Source organism: Ranitomeya variabilis, chromosome 7 (genome assembly GCF_051348905.1).
Source record: "Ranitomeya variabilis isolate aRanVar5 chromosome 7, aRanVar5.hap1, whole genome shotgun sequence".
NCBI lineage: Eukaryota > Metazoa > Chordata > Amphibia > Anura > Dendrobatidae > Ranitomeya > Ranitomeya variabilis.
This window is the reverse complement of record NC_135238.1, coordinates 92,401,577-92,421,438: the sequence shown is the minus strand read 5'-3', so window position 1 is coordinate 92,421,438 and position 19,862 is coordinate 92,401,577. Positions and strand designations below refer to the sequence as shown.

The 19,862-nt window shown below is 41.3% G+C and overlaps 28 non-coding genes across 28 annotated transcripts; 10 read left to right on the top strand and 18 right to left on the bottom strand.

Annotated features, from left to right (window-relative positions):
* Window positions 1-1,082: 1,082 nt before the first annotated feature.
* TRNAT-UGU (transfer RNA threonine (anticodon UGU)) lies at window positions 1,083-1,156 on the bottom strand. The gene has a single exon. It is a non-coding gene; the product is annotated as a tRNA-Thr (tRNA).
* Window positions 1,157-1,841: 685 nt separating this feature from the next.
* Window positions 1,842-1,915, bottom strand: TRNAT-UGU (transfer RNA threonine (anticodon UGU)). The gene has a single exon. It is a non-coding gene; the product is annotated as a tRNA-Thr (tRNA).
* Window positions 1,916-1,983: 68 nt separating this feature from the next.
* TRNAT-UGU (transfer RNA threonine (anticodon UGU)) lies at window positions 1,984-2,057 on the bottom strand. The gene has a single exon. It is a non-coding gene; the product is annotated as a tRNA-Thr (tRNA).
* A 652-nt stretch (window positions 2,058-2,709) lies between these two features.
* Window positions 2,710-2,783, bottom strand: TRNAT-UGU (transfer RNA threonine (anticodon UGU)). Its single transcript has one exon. It is a non-coding gene; the product is annotated as a tRNA-Thr (tRNA).
* A 507-nt stretch (window positions 2,784-3,290) lies between these two features.
* TRNAT-UGU (transfer RNA threonine (anticodon UGU)) lies at window positions 3,291-3,364 on the bottom strand. The gene has a single exon. It is a non-coding gene; the product is annotated as a tRNA-Thr (tRNA).
* Window positions 3,365-4,183: 819 nt separating this feature from the next.
* TRNAT-UGU (transfer RNA threonine (anticodon UGU)) lies at window positions 4,184-4,257 on the bottom strand. The gene has a single exon. It is a non-coding gene; the product is annotated as a tRNA-Thr (tRNA).
* A 493-nt stretch (window positions 4,258-4,750) lies between these two features.
* On the bottom strand, window positions 4,751-4,824 carry TRNAT-UGU (transfer RNA threonine (anticodon UGU)). Its single transcript has one exon. It is a non-coding gene; the product is annotated as a tRNA-Thr (tRNA).
* Window positions 4,825-5,781: 957 nt separating this feature from the next.
* Window positions 5,782-5,863, bottom strand: TRNAS-GCU (transfer RNA serine (anticodon GCU)). Its single transcript has one exon. It is a non-coding gene; the product is annotated as a tRNA-Ser (tRNA).
* A 447-nt stretch (window positions 5,864-6,310) lies between these two features.
* TRNAT-AGU (transfer RNA threonine (anticodon AGU)) lies at window positions 6,311-6,384 on the top strand. Its single transcript has one exon. It is a non-coding gene; the product is annotated as a tRNA-Thr (tRNA).
* Window positions 6,385-6,989: 605 nt separating this feature from the next.
* Window positions 6,990-7,071, bottom strand: TRNAS-GCU (transfer RNA serine (anticodon GCU)). The gene has a single exon. It is a non-coding gene; the product is annotated as a tRNA-Ser (tRNA).
* Window positions 7,072-7,518: 447 nt separating this feature from the next.
* Window positions 7,519-7,592, top strand: TRNAT-AGU (transfer RNA threonine (anticodon AGU)). The gene has a single exon. It is a non-coding gene; the product is annotated as a tRNA-Thr (tRNA).
* Window positions 7,593-8,197: 605 nt separating this feature from the next.
* Window positions 8,198-8,279, bottom strand: TRNAS-GCU (transfer RNA serine (anticodon GCU)). Its single transcript has one exon. It is a non-coding gene; the product is annotated as a tRNA-Ser (tRNA).
* Window positions 8,280-8,726: 447 nt separating this feature from the next.
* TRNAT-AGU (transfer RNA threonine (anticodon AGU)) lies at window positions 8,727-8,800 on the top strand. The gene has a single exon. It is a non-coding gene; the product is annotated as a tRNA-Thr (tRNA).
* A 912-nt stretch (window positions 8,801-9,712) lies between these two features.
* TRNAS-GCU (transfer RNA serine (anticodon GCU)) lies at window positions 9,713-9,794 on the bottom strand. Its single transcript has one exon. It is a non-coding gene; the product is annotated as a tRNA-Ser (tRNA).
* A 447-nt stretch (window positions 9,795-10,241) lies between these two features.
* On the top strand, window positions 10,242-10,315 carry TRNAT-AGU (transfer RNA threonine (anticodon AGU)). Its single transcript has one exon. It is a non-coding gene; the product is annotated as a tRNA-Thr (tRNA).
* Window positions 10,316-11,227: 912 nt separating this feature from the next.
* TRNAS-GCU (transfer RNA serine (anticodon GCU)) lies at window positions 11,228-11,309 on the bottom strand. The gene has a single exon. It is a non-coding gene; the product is annotated as a tRNA-Ser (tRNA).
* Window positions 11,310-11,756: 447 nt separating this feature from the next.
* Window positions 11,757-11,830, top strand: TRNAT-AGU (transfer RNA threonine (anticodon AGU)). Its single transcript has one exon. It is a non-coding gene; the product is annotated as a tRNA-Thr (tRNA).
* Window positions 11,831-12,742: 912 nt separating this feature from the next.
* TRNAS-GCU (transfer RNA serine (anticodon GCU)) lies at window positions 12,743-12,824 on the bottom strand. The gene has a single exon. It is a non-coding gene; the product is annotated as a tRNA-Ser (tRNA).
* Window positions 12,825-13,271: 447 nt separating this feature from the next.
* Window positions 13,272-13,345, top strand: TRNAT-AGU (transfer RNA threonine (anticodon AGU)). The gene has a single exon. It is a non-coding gene; the product is annotated as a tRNA-Thr (tRNA).
* Window positions 13,346-14,257: 912 nt separating this feature from the next.
* On the bottom strand, window positions 14,258-14,339 carry TRNAS-GCU (transfer RNA serine (anticodon GCU)). Its single transcript has one exon. It is a non-coding gene; the product is annotated as a tRNA-Ser (tRNA).
* A 447-nt stretch (window positions 14,340-14,786) lies between these two features.
* On the top strand, window positions 14,787-14,860 carry TRNAT-AGU (transfer RNA threonine (anticodon AGU)). The gene has a single exon. It is a non-coding gene; the product is annotated as a tRNA-Thr (tRNA).
* A 605-nt stretch (window positions 14,861-15,465) lies between these two features.
* TRNAS-GCU (transfer RNA serine (anticodon GCU)) lies at window positions 15,466-15,547 on the bottom strand. Its single transcript has one exon. It is a non-coding gene; the product is annotated as a tRNA-Ser (tRNA).
* A 447-nt stretch (window positions 15,548-15,994) lies between these two features.
* TRNAT-AGU (transfer RNA threonine (anticodon AGU)) lies at window positions 15,995-16,068 on the top strand. Its single transcript has one exon. It is a non-coding gene; the product is annotated as a tRNA-Thr (tRNA).
* Window positions 16,069-16,673: 605 nt separating this feature from the next.
* Window positions 16,674-16,755, bottom strand: TRNAS-GCU (transfer RNA serine (anticodon GCU)). The gene has a single exon. It is a non-coding gene; the product is annotated as a tRNA-Ser (tRNA).
* A 447-nt stretch (window positions 16,756-17,202) lies between these two features.
* Window positions 17,203-17,276, top strand: TRNAT-AGU (transfer RNA threonine (anticodon AGU)). The gene has a single exon. It is a non-coding gene; the product is annotated as a tRNA-Thr (tRNA).
* A 912-nt stretch (window positions 17,277-18,188) lies between these two features.
* TRNAS-GCU (transfer RNA serine (anticodon GCU)) lies at window positions 18,189-18,270 on the bottom strand. The gene has a single exon. It is a non-coding gene; the product is annotated as a tRNA-Ser (tRNA).
* Window positions 18,271-18,717: 447 nt separating this feature from the next.
* On the top strand, window positions 18,718-18,791 carry TRNAT-AGU (transfer RNA threonine (anticodon AGU)). Its single transcript has one exon. It is a non-coding gene; the product is annotated as a tRNA-Thr (tRNA).
* Window positions 18,792-19,703: 912 nt separating this feature from the next.
* On the bottom strand, window positions 19,704-19,785 carry TRNAS-GCU (transfer RNA serine (anticodon GCU)). The gene has a single exon. It is a non-coding gene; the product is annotated as a tRNA-Ser (tRNA).
* Window positions 19,786-19,862: the final 77 nt, after the last annotated feature.

The following is a 19,862-nucleotide window of genomic DNA, read 5'->3' as shown; positions in this document are numbered from 1 at the left end:
TGTCTCTTGTTTACAAGACAGTTGCCTTAACCAACTAAGCCACAGGGTCACATGCATTAAAACCTGAGCACTGGTTCATTTCTTATGCAGAAGAAACTCTTAATCTCACAATTGCACTATCAGTAGAGATGTAGCCATGGCAAGTTTGTGAGATAATGATGGAAACAAGGCACTGCTGAGATTCGAACTCAGGGTCTCCTGTTTACAAGACAGGCGCTTTAACTAACTAAGCCACAGTTCCACATGCTTATGATACAGAATAGGCAGATAGAAGGAATGCCACGGCAAGGACAAAAGTAGGAAACATTAGGAATGATTGAAAAGATAGGAAGTTTGTTTCTGAGATGATGAAAACAAAGCACTGCTGAGATTTCAACTCAGTGTCTCTTGTTTACAAGATAGGCGCTTTAACCAACTAAGCCACAGTTCCACATGCTTATGATACAGAATAGGCAGATAGAAGGAATGCCACGGCAAGGACAAAAGTAGGAATTATTAGGAATGATTGAAAAGATAGCAAGTTTGTTTCTGAGATGATGAAAACAAAGCACTGCTGAGATTTCAACTCAGTGTCTCTTGTTTACAAGACAGTCGCCTTAACCAACTAAGCCACAGGGTCACATGCATTAAAACCTGAGCACTGGTTCATTTATTATGCAGAAGAAACTCTTAATCTCACAATTGCACTATCAGTAGAGACGTAGCCATGGTAAATTTGTGAGATGATGATGGAAACAAAGAACTGCTGAGATTCAAACTCAGTGTCTCCTGTTTACAAGACAGGCGCTTTAACTAACTAAGCCACAGCGCCACATGCTTACGATACAGAGTAGGCATGATAGAAAAGATAGGAGGTTTGTTTCTGAGATGATGAAAACAAAGCACTGCTGAGATTTGAACTCAGGGTCTCACGTTTACAAGACAGGTGCTTTAACCAACTAAGCCACAGGGTCACATGCTTACAACATGTATTGAAACCTGAGCACTGGTTCATTTCTTATGCAGAAGAAACTCTTAATCTCACAATTGCACTATCAGTAGAGACGTAGCCATGGCAAGTTTGTGAGATGATGATGGAAACAAGGCATTGCTGAGATTTGAACTCAGGGTCTCCTGTTTACAAGACAGGTGCTTTAACCAACTAAGCCACAGTGCCACTTGCTTATGAGACAGAATAGGCAGATAGAAGGAATGCCACGGCAAGGGCAAAAGTAGGAAACATTAGGAATGATTGAAAAGATAGGAAGTTTGTTTCTGAGATGATGAAAACAAAGCACTGCTGAGATTTCAACTCAGTGTCTCTTGTTTACAAGACAGGCGCTTTAACCAACTAAGCCACAGTTCCACATGCTTATGATACAGAATAGGCAGATAGAAGGAATGTCACGGCAAGGACAAAAGTAGGAAACATTAGGAATGATTGAAAAGATAGGAAGTTTGTTTCTGAGATGATGAAAACAAAGCACTGCTGAGATTTCAACTCAGTGTCTCTTGTTTACAAGATAGGCGCTTTAACCAACTAAGCCACAGTTCCACATGCTTATGATACAGAATAGGCAGATAGAAGGAATGCCACGGCAAGGACAAAAGTAGGAAACATTAGGAATGATTGAAAAGATAGGAAGTTTGTTTCTGAGATGATGAAAACAAAGCACTGCTGAGATTTCAACTCAGTGTCTCTTGTTTACAAGACAGTCGCCTTAACCAACTAAGCCACAGGGTCACATGCATTAAAACCTGAGCACTGGTTCATTTCTTATGCAGAAGAAACTCTTAATCTCACAATTGCACTATCAGTAGAGACGTAGCCATGGCAAGTTTGTGAGATAATGATGGAAACAAGGCACTGCTGAGATTCGAACTCAGGGTCTCCTGTTTACAAGACAGGCGCTTTAACCAACTAAGCCACAGCGCCACATGCTTACGATACAGAGTAGGCATGATAGAAAAGATAGGAGGTTTGTTTCTGAGATGATGAAAACAAAGCACTGCTGAGATTTGAACTCAGGGTCTCCTGTTTACAAGACAGGTGCTTTAACCAACTAAGCCACAGTGCCACTTGCTTATGAGACAGAATAGGCAGATAGAAGGAATGCCACGGCAAGGGCAAAAGTAGGAAACATTAGGAATGATTGAAAAGATAGGAAGTTTGTTTCTGAGATGATGAAAACAAAGCACTGCTGAGATTTGAACTCAGGATCTCACGTTTACAAGACAGGTGCTTTAACCAACTAAGCCACAGGGTCACATGCTTACAACATGCATTAAAACCTGAGCACTGGTTCATTTCTTATGCAGAAGAAACTCTTAATCTCACAATTGCACTATCAGTAGAGACGTAGCCATGGCAAGTTTGTGAGATAATGATGGAAACAAGGCACTGCTGAGATTCAAACTCAGTGTCTCCTGTTTACAACACAGGCGCTTTAACCAACTAAGCCGCAGCACCACATGCTTACGATACAGAGTAGGCATGATAGAAAAGATAGGAGGTTTGTTTCTGAGATGATGAAAACAAAGCACTGCTGAGATTTGAACTCAGTGTCTAACGTTTACAAGACAGGTGCTTTAACCAACTAAGCCACAGGGTCACATGCTTACAACAAGTATTGAAACCTGAGCACTGGTTCATTTCTTATGCAGAAGAAACTCTTAATCTCACTATCAGTAGAGACGTAGCCATGGCAAGTTTGTGAGATGATGGAAACAAGGCACTGCTGAGATTCGAACTCAGGGTCTCCTGTTTACAAGACAGGCGCTTTAACCAACTAAGCCACAGTGCCACATGCTTATGATACAGAATAAGCAGATAAAAGGAATGCCACGGCAAGGACAAAAGTATTAAACATTAGGAATGATTGAAAAGATAGGAAGTTTGTTTCTGAGATGATGAAAACAAAGCACTGCTGAGATTTCAACTCAGTGTCTCTTGTTTACAAGACAGGCGCTTTAACCAACTAAGCCACAGTTCCACATGCTTATGATACAGAATAGGCAGATAGAAGGAATGCCACGGCAAGGACAAAAGTAGGAAACATTAGGAATGATTGAAAAGATAGGAAGTTTGTTTCTGAGATGATGAAAACAAAGCACTGCTGAGATTTCAACTCAGTGTCTCTTGTTTACAAGACAGTCGCCTTAACCAACTAAGCCACAGGGTCACATGCTTACCACATGTATTAAAACCTGAGCACTGGTTCATTTCTTATGCAGAAGAAACTCTCAATCTCACAATTGCACTATCAGTAGAGACGTAGCCATGGCAAGTTTGTGAGATAATGATGGAAACAAGGCACTGCTGAGATTCGAACTCAGGGTCTCCTGTTTACAAGACAGGCGCTTTAACCAACTAAGCCACAGTGCCACATGTTTATGATACAGAATATGCAGATAGAAGGAATGCCACGGCAAGGACAAAAGTAGGAAACATTAGGAATGATTGAAAAGATAGGAAGTTTGTTTCTGAGATGATGAAAACAAAGCACTGCTGAGATTTCAACTCAGTGTCTCTTGTTTACAAGACAGGCGCTTTAACCAACTAAGCCACAGTTCCACATGCTTATGATACAGAATAGGCAGATAGAAGGAATGCCACGGCAAGGACAAAAGTAGGAAACATTAGGAATGATTGAAAAGATAGGAAGTTTGTTTCTGAGATGATGAAAACAAAGCACTGCTGAGATTTCAACTCAGTGTCTCTTGTTTACAAGACAGTCGCCTTAACCAACTAAGCCACATGCATTAAAACCTGAGCACTGGTTCATTTCTTATGGAGAAGAAACTCTCAATCTCACAATTGCACTATCAGTAGAGACGTAGCCATGGCAAGTTTGTGAGATGATGGAAACAAGGCACTGCTAAGATTCAAACTCAGTGTCTCCTGTTTACAACACAGGCGCTTTAACCAACTAAGCCGCAGCGCCACATGCTTACGATACAGAGTAGGTATGATAGAAAAGATAGGAGGTTTGTTTCTGAGATGATGAAAACAAAGCACTGCTGAGATTTGAACTCAGGGTCTAACGTTTACAAGACAGGTGCTTTAACCAACTAAGCCACAGGGTCACATGCTTACAACATGTATTGAAACCTGAGCACTGGTTCATTTCTTATGCAGAAGAAACTCTTAATCTCACTATCAGTAGAGACGTAGCCATGGCAAGTTTGTGAGATGATGGAAACAAGGCACTGCTGAGATTCGAACTCAGGGTCTCCTGTTTACAAGACAGGCGCTTTAACCAACTAAGCCACAGTGCCACATGCTTATGATACAGAATAAGCAGATAGAAGGAATGCCACGGCAAGGACAAAAGTATTAAACATTAGGAATGATTGAAAAGATAGGAAGTTTGTTTCTGAGATGATGAAAACAAAGCACTGCTGAGATTTCAACTCAGTGTCTCTTGTTTACAAGACAGGCGCTTTAACCAACTAAGCCACAGTTCCACATGCTTATGATACAGAATAGGCAGATAGAAGGAATGCCACGGCAAAGACAAAAGTAGGAAACATTAGGAATGATTGAAAAGATAGGAAGTTTGTTTCTGAGATGATGAAAACAAAGCACTGCTGAGATTTCAACTCAGTGTCTCTTGTTTACAAGACAGTCGCCTTAACCAACTAAGCCACAGGGTCACATGCATTAAAACCTGAGCTCAGGTTCATTTCTTATGCAGAAGAAACTCTCAATCTCACAATTGCACTATCAGTAGAGACGTAGCCATGGCAAGTTTGTGAGATGATGGAAACAAGGCACTGCTGAGATTCGAACTCAGGGTCTCCTGTTTACAAGACAGGCGCTTTAACCAACTAAGCCACAGTGCCACATGCTTATGATACAGAATAAGCAGATAGAAGGAATGCCACGGCAAGGACAAAAGTATTAAACATTAGGAATGATTGAAAAGATAGGAGGTTTGTTTCTGAGATGATGAAAACAAAGCACTGCTGAGACTTCAACTCAGTGTCTCTTGTTTACAAGACAGACGCTTTAACCAACTAAGCCACAGTTCCACATGCTTATGATACAGAATAGGCAGATAGAAGGAATGCCACGGCAAGGACAAAAGTAGGAAACATTAGGAATGATTGAAAAGATAGGAAGTTTGTTTCTGAGATGATGAAAACAAAGCACTGCTGAGATTTCAACTCAGTGTCTCTTGTTTACAAGACAGTCGCCTTAACCAACTAAGCCACAGGGTCACATGCATTAAAACCTGAGCACTGGTTCATTTCTTATGCAGAAGAAACTCTTAATCTCACAATTGCACTAGTGCAATTGTGAGATTAAGAATTTCTTCTGTATAGGGGCCAAAAAGGAAGGAAGATGGCATCAAGCATAACAACATACAACCAGTGGATTTTGTCCTTTAGCTTAGTTGGTCAAAGCGCCTGTTTAGTAAACAGAAAATCTTGATTTCGAATGTCAGCAGTGCTTTTCTTTCTTCACCTCAGTTTGGGCCATTTTAGCCAAAAAAAGAGGACTTTTGTTCTTGTATGACATTAAACCTGTCTTTACCACAGTCCTAACATAGTGCAGTTGAGAGAAAAAAATCTCTGCTGTCGAAGTGCTTAAAAAGGAATTAGATGATATAATTTTCTTTAGAGAATAAAGGATGCATCAAGCATTAAAAGATAAAACCAGTGGAATTACACTTCTGACTCTGCAAAGTTTGATAGCAGCTTTCTTAAAAAGGAAGATAAACTTTCAAGCTTGAAGTATCTACCGCTTGGGCTAGAAAAGAAATCAAAACAATACAATGTGTAACAAGCAGATTAAACCGACGAGGATGGGATTCGAACCCATGCATGCAGAGCACAATGGATTAGCAGTCCATCGCCTTAACCACTCGGCCACCTCGTCTACATGGCGCTCATGCGCTAAGGAGATAAGATGTAATGATTATTTTTACCAGTCAGTGTGCTTTCTCTGAAGATTTTATGTCAGCTTTTGTCAGAGTGGCCTTATATTATCTCCTACAGTGTCTATTTTTTAAAGTTAGATTGGGGCAAACTCTGTAAGAAATAAACCAGTGCTCAGGGTTTTAATACCAACTTTTCAATCATTCCTAATTTTTCCTCCTTTGGCCCTGCCGTGGAATTCCTTCAATCCGCCTATTTTGTGTCATAACTTGGAAGAAAAATAAGTCCCAAATTAAAGCTGGACTTCATGACTGAGAATTACATCCTGTTCCTCGTTTCTGTGTGCATGGAATGAAACTCAACTCAATGTTGTCTTGCTAAGTTAACCACTTGAAAGTTTTGATTGGTGCTGACATCTTCCCTAGATTTCATAGGCTTTCCAGCTTGTGGTGCTGTGGCTTAGTTGGTTAAAGCGCCTGTCTAGTAAACAGGAGATCCTGAGTTCGAATCTCAGCAGTGCCTTGTTTTCATCATCTGAAAAACAAACTTCCTATCTTAAAAATGGGAATTTCACTTGCGTAAAACCTCAAATTTACCTTGGCTGCGTCTCTACTGATAGTGCAATTGTGAGATTAAGAATTTCTTCTGTATAGGGGCCAAAAAGGAAGGAAGATGGCATCAAGCATAACAACATAAAACCGGTGGATTTTGTCCTTTAGCTTAGTTGGTCAAAGCGCCTGTTTAGTAAACAGAAAATCTTGATTTCGAATGTCAGCAGTGCTTTTCTTTCTTCACCTCAGTTTGGGCCATTTTAGCCAAAAAAAGAGGACTTTTGTTCTTGTATGACATTAAACCTGTCTTTACCACAGTCCTAACATAGTGCAGTTGAGAGAAAAAAATCTCTGCTGTCGAAGTGCTTAAAAAGGAATTAGATGATATAATTTTCTTTAGAGAATAAAGGATGCATCAAGCATTAAAAGATAAAACCAGTGGAATTACACTTCTGACTCTGCAAAGTTTGATAGCAGCTTTCTTAAAAAGGAAGATAAACTTTCAAGCTTGAAGTATCTACCGCTTGGGCTAGAAAAGAAATCAAAACAATACAACGTGTAACAAGCAGATTAAACCGACGAGGATGGGATTCGAACCCATGCATGCAGAGCACAATGGATTAGCAGTCCATCGCCTTAACCACTCGGCCACCTCGTCTACATGGCGCTCATGCGCTAAGGAGATAAGATGTAATGATTATTTTTACCAGTCAGTGTGCTTTCTCTGAAGATTTTATGTCAGCTTTTGTCAGAGTGGCCTTATATTATCTCCTACAGTGTCTATTTTTTAAAGTTAGAATGGGGCAAACTCTGTAAGAAATAAACCAGTGCTCAGGGTTTTAATACCAACTTTTCAATCATTCCTAATTTTTCCTCCTTTGGCCCTGCCGTGGAATTCCTTCAATCCGCCTATTTTGTGTCATAACTTGGAAGAAAAATAAGTCCCAAATTAAAGCTGGACTTCATGACTGAGAATTACATCCTGTTCCTCGTTTCTGTGTGCATGGAATGAAACTCAACTCAATGTTGTCTTGCTAAGTTAACCACTTGAAAGTTTTGATTGGTGCTGACATCTTCCCTAGATTTCATAGGCTTTCCAGCTTGTGGTGCTGTGGCTTAGTTGGTTAAAGCGCCTGTCTAGTAAACAGGAGATCCTGAGTTTGAATCTCAGCAGTGCCTTGTTTTCATCATCTGAAAAACAAACTTCCTATCTTAAAAATGGGAATTTCACTTGCGTAAAACCTCAAATTTACCTTGGCTGCGTCTCTACTGATAGTGCAATTGTGAGATTAAGAATTTCTTCTGTATAGGGGCCAAAAAGGAAGGAAGATGGCATCAAGCATAACAACATAAAACCGGTGGATTTTGTCCTTTAGCTTAGTTGGTCAAAGCGCCTGTTTAGTAAACAGAAAATCTTGATTTCGAATGTCAGCAGTGCTTTTCTTTCTTCACCTCAGTTTGGGCCATTTTAGCCAAAAAAAGAGGACTTTTGTTCTTGTATGACATTAAACCTGTCTTTACCACAGTCCTAACATAGTGCAGTTGAGAGAAAAAAATCTCTGCTGTCGAAGTGCTTAAAAAGGAATTAGATGATATAATTTTCTTTAGAGAATAAAGGATGCATCAAGCATTAAAAGATAAAACCAGTGGAATTACACTTCTGACTCTGCAAAGTTTGATAGCAGCTTTCTTAAAAAGGAAGATAAACTTTCAAGCTTGAAGTATCTACCGCTTGGGCTAGAAAAGAAATCAAAACAATACAACGTGTAACAAGCAGATTAAACCGACGAGGATGGGATTCGAACCCATGCATGCAGAGCACAATGGATTAGCAGTCCATCGCCTTAACCACTCGGCCACCTCGTCTACATGGCGCTCATGCGCTAAGGAGATAAGATGTAATGATTATTTTTACCAGTCAGTGTGCTTTCTCTGAAGATTTTATGTCAGCTTTTGTCAGAGTGGCCTTATATTATCTCCTACAGTGTCTATTTTTTAAAGTTAGAATGGGGCAAACTCTGTAAGAAATAAACCAGTGCTCAGGGTTTTAATACCAACTTTTCAATCATTCCTAATTTTTCCTCCTTTGGCCCTGCCGTGGAATTCCTTCAATCCGCCTATTTTGTGTCATAACTTGGAAGAAAAATAAGTCCCAAATTAAAGCTGGACTTCATGACTGAGAATTACATCCTGTTCCTCGTTTCTGTGTGCATGGAATGAAACTCAACTCAATGTTGTCTTGCTAAGTTAACCACTTGAAAGTTTTGATTGGTGCTGACATCTTCCCTAGATTTCATTGGCTTTCCAGCTTGTGGTGCTGTGGCTTAGTTGGTTAAAGCGCCTGTCTAGTAAACAGGAGATCCTGAGTTCGAATCTCAGCAGTGCCTTGTTTTCATCATCTGAAAAACAAACTTCCTATCTTAGGCTACGTTCACATTTGCGTTGTGCGCTGCAGCGCACAACGCAAACAAAAACGCGGCAAAACGCATGCACAACGCTGCGTTTTGCGCCGCATGCGTCCTTTTTTTCATTGATTTCGGACGCAGCAAAAATGCAACTTGCTGCGTCCTCTGCGCCCCGACGCGGGCGCCGCAGGGACGCATGCGGCGCCAAACGCAAGTGCACCGCATGTACATGCGCCCCCATGTTAAATATAGGGGCGCATGATGCATGCGGCGCCGCTGCGGCGCCCGACGCTGCGGCGAGGACCGCAAATGTGAACGTAGCCTTAAAAATGGGAATTTCACTTGCGTAAAACCTCAAATTTACCTTGGCTGCGTCTCTACTGATAGTGCAATTGTGAGATTAAGAATTTCTTCTGTATAGGGGCCAAAAAGGAAGGAAGATGGCATCAAGCATAACAACATAAAACCAGTGGATTTTGTCTTTAGCTTAGTTGGTCAAAGCGCCTGTTTAGTAAACAGAAAATCTTGATTTCGAATGTCAGCAGTGCTTTTCTTTCTTCACCTCAGTTTGGGCCATTTTAGCCAAAAAAAGAGGACTTTTGTTCTTGTATGACATTAAACCTGTCTTTACCACAGTCCTAACATAGTGCAGTTGAGAGAAAAAAATCTCTGCTGTCGAAGTGCTTAAAAAGGAATTAGATGATATAATTTTCTTTAGAGAATAAAGGATGCATCAAGCATTAAAAGATAAAACCAGTGGAATTACACTTCTGACTCTGCAAAGTTTGATAGCAGCTTTCTTAAAAAGGAAGATAAACTTTCAAGCTTGAAGTATCTACCGCTTGGGCTAGAAAAGAAATCAAAACAATACAACGTGTAACAAGCAGATTAAACCGACGAGGATGGGATTCGAACCCATGCATGCAGAGCACAATGGATTAGCAGTCCATCGCCTTAACCACTCGGCCACCTCGTCTACATGGCGCTCATGCGCTAAGGAGATAAGATGTAATGATTATTTTTACCAGTCAGTGTGCTTTCTCTGAAGATTTTATGTCAGCTTTTGTCAGAGTGGCCTTATATTATCTCCTACAGTGTCTATTTTTTAAAGTTAGATTGGGGCAAACTCTGTAAGAAATAAACCAGTGCTCAGGGTTTTAATACCAACTTTTCAATCATTCCTAATTTTTCCTCCTTTGGCCCTGCCGTGGAATTCCTTCAATCCGCCTATTTTGTGTCATAACTTGGAAGAAAAATAAGTCCCAAATTAAAGCTGGACTTCATGACTGAGAATTACATCCTGTTCCTCGTTTCTGTGTGCATGGAATGAAACTCAACTCAATGTTGTCTTGCTAAGTTAACCACTTGAAAGTTTTGATTGGTGCTGACATCTTCCCTAGATTTCATAGGCTTTCCAGCTTGTGGTGCTGTGGCTTAGTTGGTTAAAGCGCCTGTCTAGTAAACAGGAGATCCTGAGTTCGAATCTCAGCAGTGCCTTGTTTTCATCATCTGAAAAACAAACTTCCTATCTTAGGCTACGTTCACATTTGCGTTGTGCGCTGCAGCGCACAACGCAAACAAAAACGCGGCAAAACGCATGCACAACGCTGCGTTTTGCGCCGCATGCGTCCTTTTTTTCATTGATTTCGGACGCAGCAAAAATGCAACTTGCTGCGTCCTCTGCGCCCCGACGCGGGCGCCGCAGGGACGCATGCGGCGCCAAACGCAAGTGCACCGCATGTACATGCGCCCCCATGTTAAATATAGGGGCGCATGATGCATGCGGCGCCGCTGCGGCGCCCGACGCTGCGGCGAGGACCGCAAATGTGAACGTAGCCTTAAAAATGGGAATTTCACTTGCGTAAAACCTCAAATTTACCTTGGCTGCGTCTCTACTGATAGTGCAATTGTGAGATTAAGAATTTCTTCTGTATAGGGGCCAAAAAGGAAGGAAGATGGCATCAAGCATAACAACATAAAACCAGTGGATTTTGTCTTTAGCTTAGTTGGTCAAAGCGCCTGTTTAGTAAACAGAAAATCTTGATTTCGAATGTCAGCAGTGCTTTTCTTTCTTCACCTCAGTTTGGGCCATTTTAGCCAAAAAAAGAGGACTTTTGTTCTTGTATGACATTAAACCTGTCTTTACCACAGTCCTAACATAGTGCAGTTGAGAGAAAAAAATCTCTGCTGTCGAAGTGCTTAAAAAGGAATTAGATGATATAATTTTCTTTAGAGAATAAAGGATGCATCAAGCATTAAAAGATAAAACCAGTGGAATTACACTTCTGACTCTGCAAAGTTTGATAGCAGCTTTCTTAAAAAGGAAGATAAACTTTCAAGCTTGAAGTATCTACCGCTTGGGCTAGAAAAGAAATCAAAACAATACAACGTGTAACAAGCAGATTAAACCGACGAGGATGGGATTCGAACCCATGCATGCAGAGCACAATGGATTAGCAGTCCATCGCCTTAACCACTCGGCCACCTCGTCTACATGGCGCTCATGCGCTAAGGAGATAAGATGTAATGATTATTTTTACCAGTCAGTGTGCTTTCTCTGAAGATTTTATGTCAGCTTTTGTCAGAGTGGCCTTATATTATCTCCTACAGTGTCTATTTTTTAAAGTTAGATTGGGGCAAACTCTGTAAGAAATAAACCAGTGCTCAGGGTTTTAATACCAACTTTTCAATCATTCCTAATTTTTCCTCCTTTGGCCCTGCCGTGGAATTCCTTCAATCCGCCTATTTTGTGTCATAACTTGGAAGAAAAATAAGTCCCAAATTAAAGCTGGACTTCATGACTGAGAATTACATCCTGTTCCTCGTTTCTGTGTGCATGGAATGAAACTCAACTCAATGTTGTCTTGCTAAGTTAACCACTTGAAAGTTTTGATTGGTGCTGACATCTTCCCTAGATTTCATAGGCTTTCCAGCTTGTGGTGCTGTGGCTTAGTTGGTTAAAGCGCCTGTCTAGTAAACAGGAGATCCTGAGTTCGAATCTCAGCAGTGCCTTGTTTTCATCATCTGAAAAACAAACTTCCTATCTTAGGCTACGTTCACATTTGCGTTGTGCGCTGCAGCGCACAACGCAAACAAAAACGCGGCAAAACGCATGCACAACGCTGCGTTTTGCGCCGCATGCGTCCTTTTTTTCATTGATTTCGGACGCAGCAAAAATGCAACTTGCTGCGTCCTCTGCGCCCCGACGCGGGCGCCGCAGGGACGCATGCGGCGCCAAACGCAAGTGCACCGCATGTACATGCGCCCCCATGTTAAATATAGGGGCGCATGATGCATGCGGCGCCGCTGCGGCGCCCGACGCTGCGGCGAGGACCGCAAATGTGAACGTAGCCTTAAAAATGGGAATTTCACTTGCGTAAAACCTCAAATTTACCTTGGCTGCGTCTCTACTGATAGTGCAATTGTGAGATTAAGAATTTCTTCTGTATAGGGGCCAAAAAGGAAGGAAGATGGCATCAAGCATAACAACATAAAACCAGTGGATTTTGTCTTTAGCTTAGTTGGTCAAAGCGCCTGTTTAGTAAACAGAAAATCTTGATTTCGAATGTCAGCAGTGCTTTTCTTTCTTCACCTCAGTTTGGGCCATTTTAGCCAAAAAAAGAGGACTTTTGTTCTTGTATGACATTAAACCTGTCTTTACCACAGTCCTAACATAGTGCAGTTGAGAGAAAAAAATCTCTGCTGTCGAAGTGCTTAAAAAGGAATTAGATGATATAATTTTCTTTAGAGAATAAAGGATGCATCAAGCATTAAAAGATAAAACCAGTGGAATTACACTTCTGACTCTGCAAAGTTTGATAGCAGCTTTCTTAAAAAGGAAGATAAACTTTCAAGCTTGAAGTATCTACCGCTTGGGCTAGAAAAGAAATCAAAACAATACAACGTGTAACAAGCAGATTAAACCGACGAGGATGGGATTCGAACCCATGCATGCAGAGCACAATAGATTAGCAGTCCATCGCCTTAACCACTCGGCCACCTCGTCTACATGGCGCTCATGCGCTAAGGAGATAAGATGTAATGATTATTTTTACCAGTCAGTGTGCTTTCTCTGAAGATTTTATGTCAGCTTTTGTCAGAGTGGCCTTATATTATCTCCTACAGTGTCTATTTTTTAAAGTTAGATTGGGGCAAACTCTGTAAGAAATAAACCAGTGCTCAGGGTTTTAATACCAACTTTTCAATCATTCCTAATTTTTCCTCCTTAGGCCCTGCCGTGGAATTCCTTCAATCCGCCTATTTTGTGTCATAACTTGGAAGAAAAAAAAGTCCCAAATTAAAGCTGGACTTCATGACTGAGAATTACATCCTGTTCCTCGTTTCTGTGTGCATGGAATGAAACTCAACTCAATGTTGTCTTGCTAAGTTAACCACTTGAAAGTTTTGATTGGTGCTGACATCTTCCCTAGATTTCGTAGGCTTTCCAGCTTGTGGTGCTGTGGCTTAGTTGGTTAAAGCGCCTGTCTAGTAAACAGGAGATCCTGAGTTCGAATCTCAGCAGTGCCTTGTTTTCATCATCTGAAAAACAAACTTCCTATCTTAGGCTACGTTCACATTTGCGTTGTGCGCCGCAGCGCACAACGCAAACAAAAACGCGGCAAAACGCATGCACAACGCTGCGTTTTGCGCCGCATGCGTCCTTTTTTTCATTGATTTCGGACGCAGCAAAAATGCAACTTGCTGCGTCCTCTGCGCCCCGACGCGGGCGCCGCAGGGACGCATGCGGCGCCAAACGCAAGTGCACCGCATGTACATGCGCCCCCATGTTAAATATAGGGGCGCATGATGCATGCGGCGCCGCTGCGGCGCCCGACGCTGCGGCGAGGACCGCAAATGTGAACGTAGCCTTAAAAATGGGAATTTCACTTGCGTAAAACCTCAAATTTACCTTGGCTGCGTCTCTACTGATAGTGCAATTGTGAGATTAAGAATTTCTTCTGTATAGGGGCCAAAAAGGAAGGAAGATGGCATCAAGCATAACAACATAAAACCAGTGGATTTTGTCTTTAGCTTAGTTGGTCAAAGCGCCTGTTTAGTAAACAGAAAATCTTGATTTCGAATGTCAGCAGTGCTTTTCTTTCTTCACCTCAGTTTGGGCCATTTTAGCCAAAAAAAGAGGACTTTTGTTCTTGTATGACATTAAACCTGTCTTTACCACAGTCCTAACATAGTGCAGTTGAGAGAAAAAAATCTCTGCTGTCGAAGTGCTTAAAAAGGAATTAGATGATATAATTTTCTTTAGAGAATAAAGGATGCATCAAGCATTAAAAGATAAAACCAGTGGAATTACACTTCTGACTCTGCAAAGTTTGATAGCAGCTTTCTTAAAAAGGAAGATAAACTTTCAAGCTTGAAGTATCTACCGCTTGGGCTAGAAAAGAAATCAAAACAATACAACGTGTAACAAGCAGATTAAACCGACGAGGATGGGATTCGAACCCATGCATGCAGAGCACAATGGATTAGCAGTCCATCGCCTTAACCACTCGGCCACCTCGTCTACATGGCGCTCATGCGCTAAGGAGATAAGATGTAATGATTATTTTTACCAGTCAGTGTGCTTTCTCTGAAGATTTTATGTCAGCTTTTGTCAGAGTGGCCTTATATTATCTCCTACAGTGTCTATTTTTTAAAGTTAGATTGGGGCAAACTCTGTAAGAAATAAACCAGTGCTCAGGGTTTTAATACCAACTTTTCAATCATTCCTAATTTTTCCTCCTTTGGCCCTGCCGTGGAATTCCTTCAATCCGCCTATTTTGTGTCATAACTTGGAAGAAAAATAAGTCCCAAATTAAAGCTGGACTTCATGACTGAGAATTACATCCTGTTCCTCGTTTCTGTGTGCATGGAATGAAACTCAACTCAATGTTGTCTTGCTAAGTTAACCACTTGAAAGTTTTGATTGGTGCTGACATCTTCCCTAGATTTCATAGGCTTTCCAGCTTGTGGTGCTGTGGCTTAGTTGGTTAAAGCGCCTGTCTAGTAAACAGGAGATCCTGAGTTCGAATCTCAGCAGTGCCTTGTTTTCATCATCTGAAAAACAAACTTCCTATCTTAAAAATGGGAATTTCACTTGCGTAAAACCTCAAATTTACCTTGGCTGCGTCTCTACTGATAGTGCAATTGTGAGATTAAGAATTTCTTCTGTATAGGGGCCAAAAAGGAAGGAAGATGGCATCAAGCATAACAACATAAAACCGGTGGATTTTGTCCTTTAGCTTAGTTGGTCAAAGCGCCTGTTTAGTAAACAGAAAATCTTGATTTCGAATGTCAGCAGTGCTTTTCTTTCTTCACCTCAGTTTGGGCCATTTTAGCCAAAAAAAGAGGACTTTTGTTCTTGTATGACATTAAACCTGTCTTTACCACAGTCCTAACATAGTGCAGTTGAGAGAAAAAAATCTCTGCTGTCGAAGTGCTTAAAAAGGAATTAGATGATATAATTTTCTTTAGAGAATAAAGGATGCATCAAGCATTAAAAGATAAAACCAGTGGAATTACACTTCTGACTCTGCAAAGTTTGATAGCAGCTTTCTTAAAAAGGAAGATAAACTTTCAAGCTTGAAGTATCTACCGCTTGGGCTAGAAAAGAAATCAAAACAATACAACGTGTAACAAGCAGATTAAACCGACGAGGATGGGATTCGAACCCATGCATGCAGAGCACAATGGATTAGCAGTCCATCGCCTTAACCACTCGGCCACCTCGTCTACATGGCGCTCATGCGCTAAGGAGATAAGATGTAATGATTATTTTTACCAGTCAGTGTGCTTTCTCTGAAGATTTTATGTCAGCTTTTGTCAGAGTGGCCTTATATTATCTCCTACAGTGTCTATTTTTTAAAGTTAGAATGGGGCAAACTCTGTAAGAAATAAACCAGTGCTCAGGGTTTTAATACCAACTTTTCAATCATTCCTAATTTTTCCTCCTTTGGCCCTGCCGTGGAATTCCTTCAATCCGCCTATTTTGTGTCATAACTTGGAAGAAAAATAAGTCCCAAATTAAAGCTGGACTTCATGACTGAGAATTACATCCTGTTCCTCGTTTCTGTGTGCATGGAATGAAACTCAACTCAATGTTGTCTTGCTAAGTTAACCACTTGAAAGTTTTGATTGGTGCTGACATCTTCCCTAGATTTCATAGGCTTTCCAGCTTGTGGTGCTGTGGCTTAGTTGGTTAAAGCGCCTGTCTAGTAAACAGGAGATCCTGAGTTTGAATCTCAGCAGTGCCTTGTTTTCATCATCTGAAAAACAAACTTCCTATCTTAAAAATGGGAATTTCACTTGCGTAAAACCTCAAATTTACCTTGGCTGCGTCTCTACTGATAGTGCAATTGTGAGATTAAGAATTTCTTCTGTATAGGGGCCAAAAAGGAAGGAAGATGGCATCAAGCATAACAACATAAAACCGGTGGATTTTGTCCTTTAGCTTAGTTGGTCAAAGCGCCTGTTTAGTAAACAGAAAATCTTGATTTCGAATGTCAGCAGTGCTTTTCTTTCTTCACCTCAGTTTGGGCCATTTTAGCCAAAAAAAGAGGACTTTTGTTCTTGTATGACATTAAACCTGTCTTTACCACAGTCCTAACATAGTGCAGTTGAGAGAAAAAAATCTCTGCTGTCGAAGTGCTTAAAAAGGAATTAGATGATATAATTTTCTTTAGAGAATAAAGGATGCATCAAGCATTAAAAGATAAAACCAGTGGAATTACACTTCTGACTCTGCAAAGTTTGATAGCAGCTTTCTTAAAAAGGAAGATAAACTTTCAAGCTTGAAGTATCTACCGCTTGGGCTAGAAAAGAAATCAAAACAATACAACGTGTAACAAGCAGATTAAACCGACGAGGATGGGATTCGAACCCATGCATGCAGAGCACAATGGATTAGCAGTCCATCGCCTTAACCACTCGGCCACCTCGTCTACATGGCGCTCATGCGCTAAGGAGATAAGATGTAATGATTATTTTTACCAGTCAGTGTGCTTTCTCTGAAGATTTTATGTCAGCTTTTGTCAGAGTGGCCTTATATTATCTCCTACAGTGTCTATTTTTTAAAGTTAGAATGGGGCAAACTCTGTAAGAAATAAACCAGTGCTCAGGGTTTTAATACCAACTTTTCAATCATTCCTAATTTTTCCTCCTTTGGCCCTGCCGTGGAATTCCTTCAATCCGCCTATTTTGTGTCATAACTTGGAAGAAAAATAAGTCCCAAATTAAAGCTGGACTTCATGACTGAGAATTACATCCTGTTCCTCGTTTCTGTGTGCATGGAATGAAACTCAACTCAATGTTGTCTTGCTAAGTTAACCACTTGAAAGTTTTGATTGGTGCTGACATCTTCCCTAGATTTCATTGGCTTTCCAGCTTGTGGTGCTGTGGCTTAGTTGGTTAAAGCGCCTGTCTAGTAAACAGGAGATCCTGAGTTCGAATCTCAGCAGTGCCTTGTTTTCATCATCTGAAAAACAAACTTCCTATCTTAGGCTACGTTCACATTTGCGTTGTGCGCTGCAGCGCACAACGCAAACAAAAACGCGGCAAAACGCATGCACAACGCTGCGTTTTGCGCCGCATGCGTCCTTTTTTTCATTGATTTCGGACGCAGCAAAAATGCAACTTGCTGCGTCCTCTGCGCCCCGACGCGGGCGCCGCAGGGACGCATGCGGCGCCAAACGCAAGTGCACCGCATGTACATGCGCCCCCATGTTAAATATAGGGGCGCATGATGCATGCGGCGCCGCTGCGGCGCCCGACGCTGCGGCGAGGACCGCAAATGTGAACGTAGCCTTAAAAATGGGAATTTCACTTGCGTAAAACCTCAAATTTACCTTGGCTGCGTCTCTACTGATAGTGCAATTGTGAGATTAAGAATTTCTTCTGTATAGGGGCCAAAAAGGAAGGAAGATGGCATCAAGCATAACAACATAAAACCAGTGGATTTTGTCTTTAGCTTAGTTGGTCAAAGCGCCTGTTTAGTAAACAGAAAATCTTGATTTCGAATGTCAGCAGTGCTTTTCTTTCTTCACCTCAGTTTGGGCCATTTTAGCCAAAAAAAGAGGACTTTTGTTCTTGTATGACATTAAACCTGTCTTTACCACAGTCCTAACATAGTGCAGTTGAGAGAAAAAAATCTCTGCTGTCGAAGTGCTTAAAAAGGAATTAGATGATATAATTTTCTTTAGAGAATAAAGGATGCATCAAGCATTAAAAGATAAAACCAGTGGAATTACACTTCTGACTCTGCAAAGTTTGATAGCAGCTTTCTTAAAAAGGAAGATAAACTTTCAAGCTTGAAGTATCTACCGCTTGGGCTAGAAAAGAAATCAAAACAATACAACGTGTAACAAGCAGATTAAACCGACGAGGATGGGATTCGAACCCATGCATGCAGAGCACAATGGATTAGCAGTCCATCGCCTTAACCACTCGGCCACCTCGTCTACATGGCGCTCATGCGCTAAGGAGATAAGATGTAATGATTATTTTTACCAGTCAGTGTGCTTTCTCTGAAGATTTTATGTCAGCTTTTGTCAGAGTGGCCTTATATTATCTCCTACAGTGTCTATTTTTTAAAGTTAGATTGGGGCAAACTCTGTAAGAAATAAACCAGTGCTCAGGGTTTTAATACCAACTTTTCAATCATTCCTAATTTTTCCTCCTTTGGCCCTGCCGTGGAATTCCTTCAATCCGCCTATTTTGTGTCATAACTTGGAAGAAAAATAAGTCCCAAATTAAAGCTGGACTTCATGACTGAGAATTACATCCTGTTCCTCGTTTCTGTGTGCATGGAATGAAACTCAACTCAATGTTGTCTTGCTAAGTTAACCACTTGAAAGTTTTGATTGGTGCTGACATCTTCCCTAGATTTCATAGGCTTTCCAGCTTGTGGTGCTGTGGCTTAGTTGGTTAAAGCGCCTGTCTAGTAAACAGGAGATCCTGAGTTCGAATCTCAGCAGTGCCTTGTTTTCATCATCTGAAAAACAAACTTCCTATCTTAGGCTACGTTCACATTTGCGTTGTGCGCTGCAGCGCACAACGCAAACAAAAACGCGGCAAAACGCATGCACAACGCTGCGTTTTGCGCCGCATGCGTCCTTTTTTTCATTGATTTCGGACGCAGCAAAAATGCAACTTGCTGCGTCCTCTGCGCCCCGACGCGGGCGCCGCAGGGACGCATGCGGCGCCAAACGCAAGTGCACCGCATGTACATGCGCCCCCATGTTAAATATAGGGGCGCATGATGCATGCGGCGCCGCTGCGGCGCCCGACGCTGCGGCGAGGACCGCAAATGTGAACGTAGCCTTAAAAATGGGAATTTCACTTGCGTAAAACCTCAAATTTACCTTGGCTGCGTCTCTACTGATAGTGCAATTGTGAGATTAAGAATTTCTTCTGTATAGGGGCCAAAAAGGAAGGAAGATGGCATCAAGCATAACAACATAAAACCAGTGGATTTTGTCTTTAGCTTAGTTGGTCAAAGCGCCTGTTTAGTAAACAGAAAATCTTGATTTCGAATGTCAGCAGTGCTTTTCTTTCTTCACCTCAGTTTGGGCCATTTTAGCCAAAAAAAGAGGACTTTTGTTCTTGTATGACATTAAACCTGTCTTTACCACAGTCCTAACATAGTGCAGTTGAGAGAAAAAAATCTCTGCTGTCGAAGTGCTTAAAAAGGAATTAGATGATATAATTTTCTTTAGAGAATAAAGGATGCATCAAGCATTAAAAGATAAAACCAGTGGAATTACACTTCTGACTCTGCAAAGTTTGATAGCAGCTTTCTTAAAAAGGAAGATAAACTTTCAAGCTTGAAGTATCTACCGCTTGGGCTAGAAAAGAAATCAAAACAATACAACGTGTAACAAGCAGATTAAACCGACGAGGATGGGATTCGAACCCATGCATGCAGAGCACAATGGATTAGCAGTCCATCGCCTTAACCACTCGGCCACCTCGTCTACATGGCGCTCATGCGCTAAGGAGATAAGATGTAATGATTATTTTTACCAGTCAGTGTGCTTTCTCTGAAGATTTT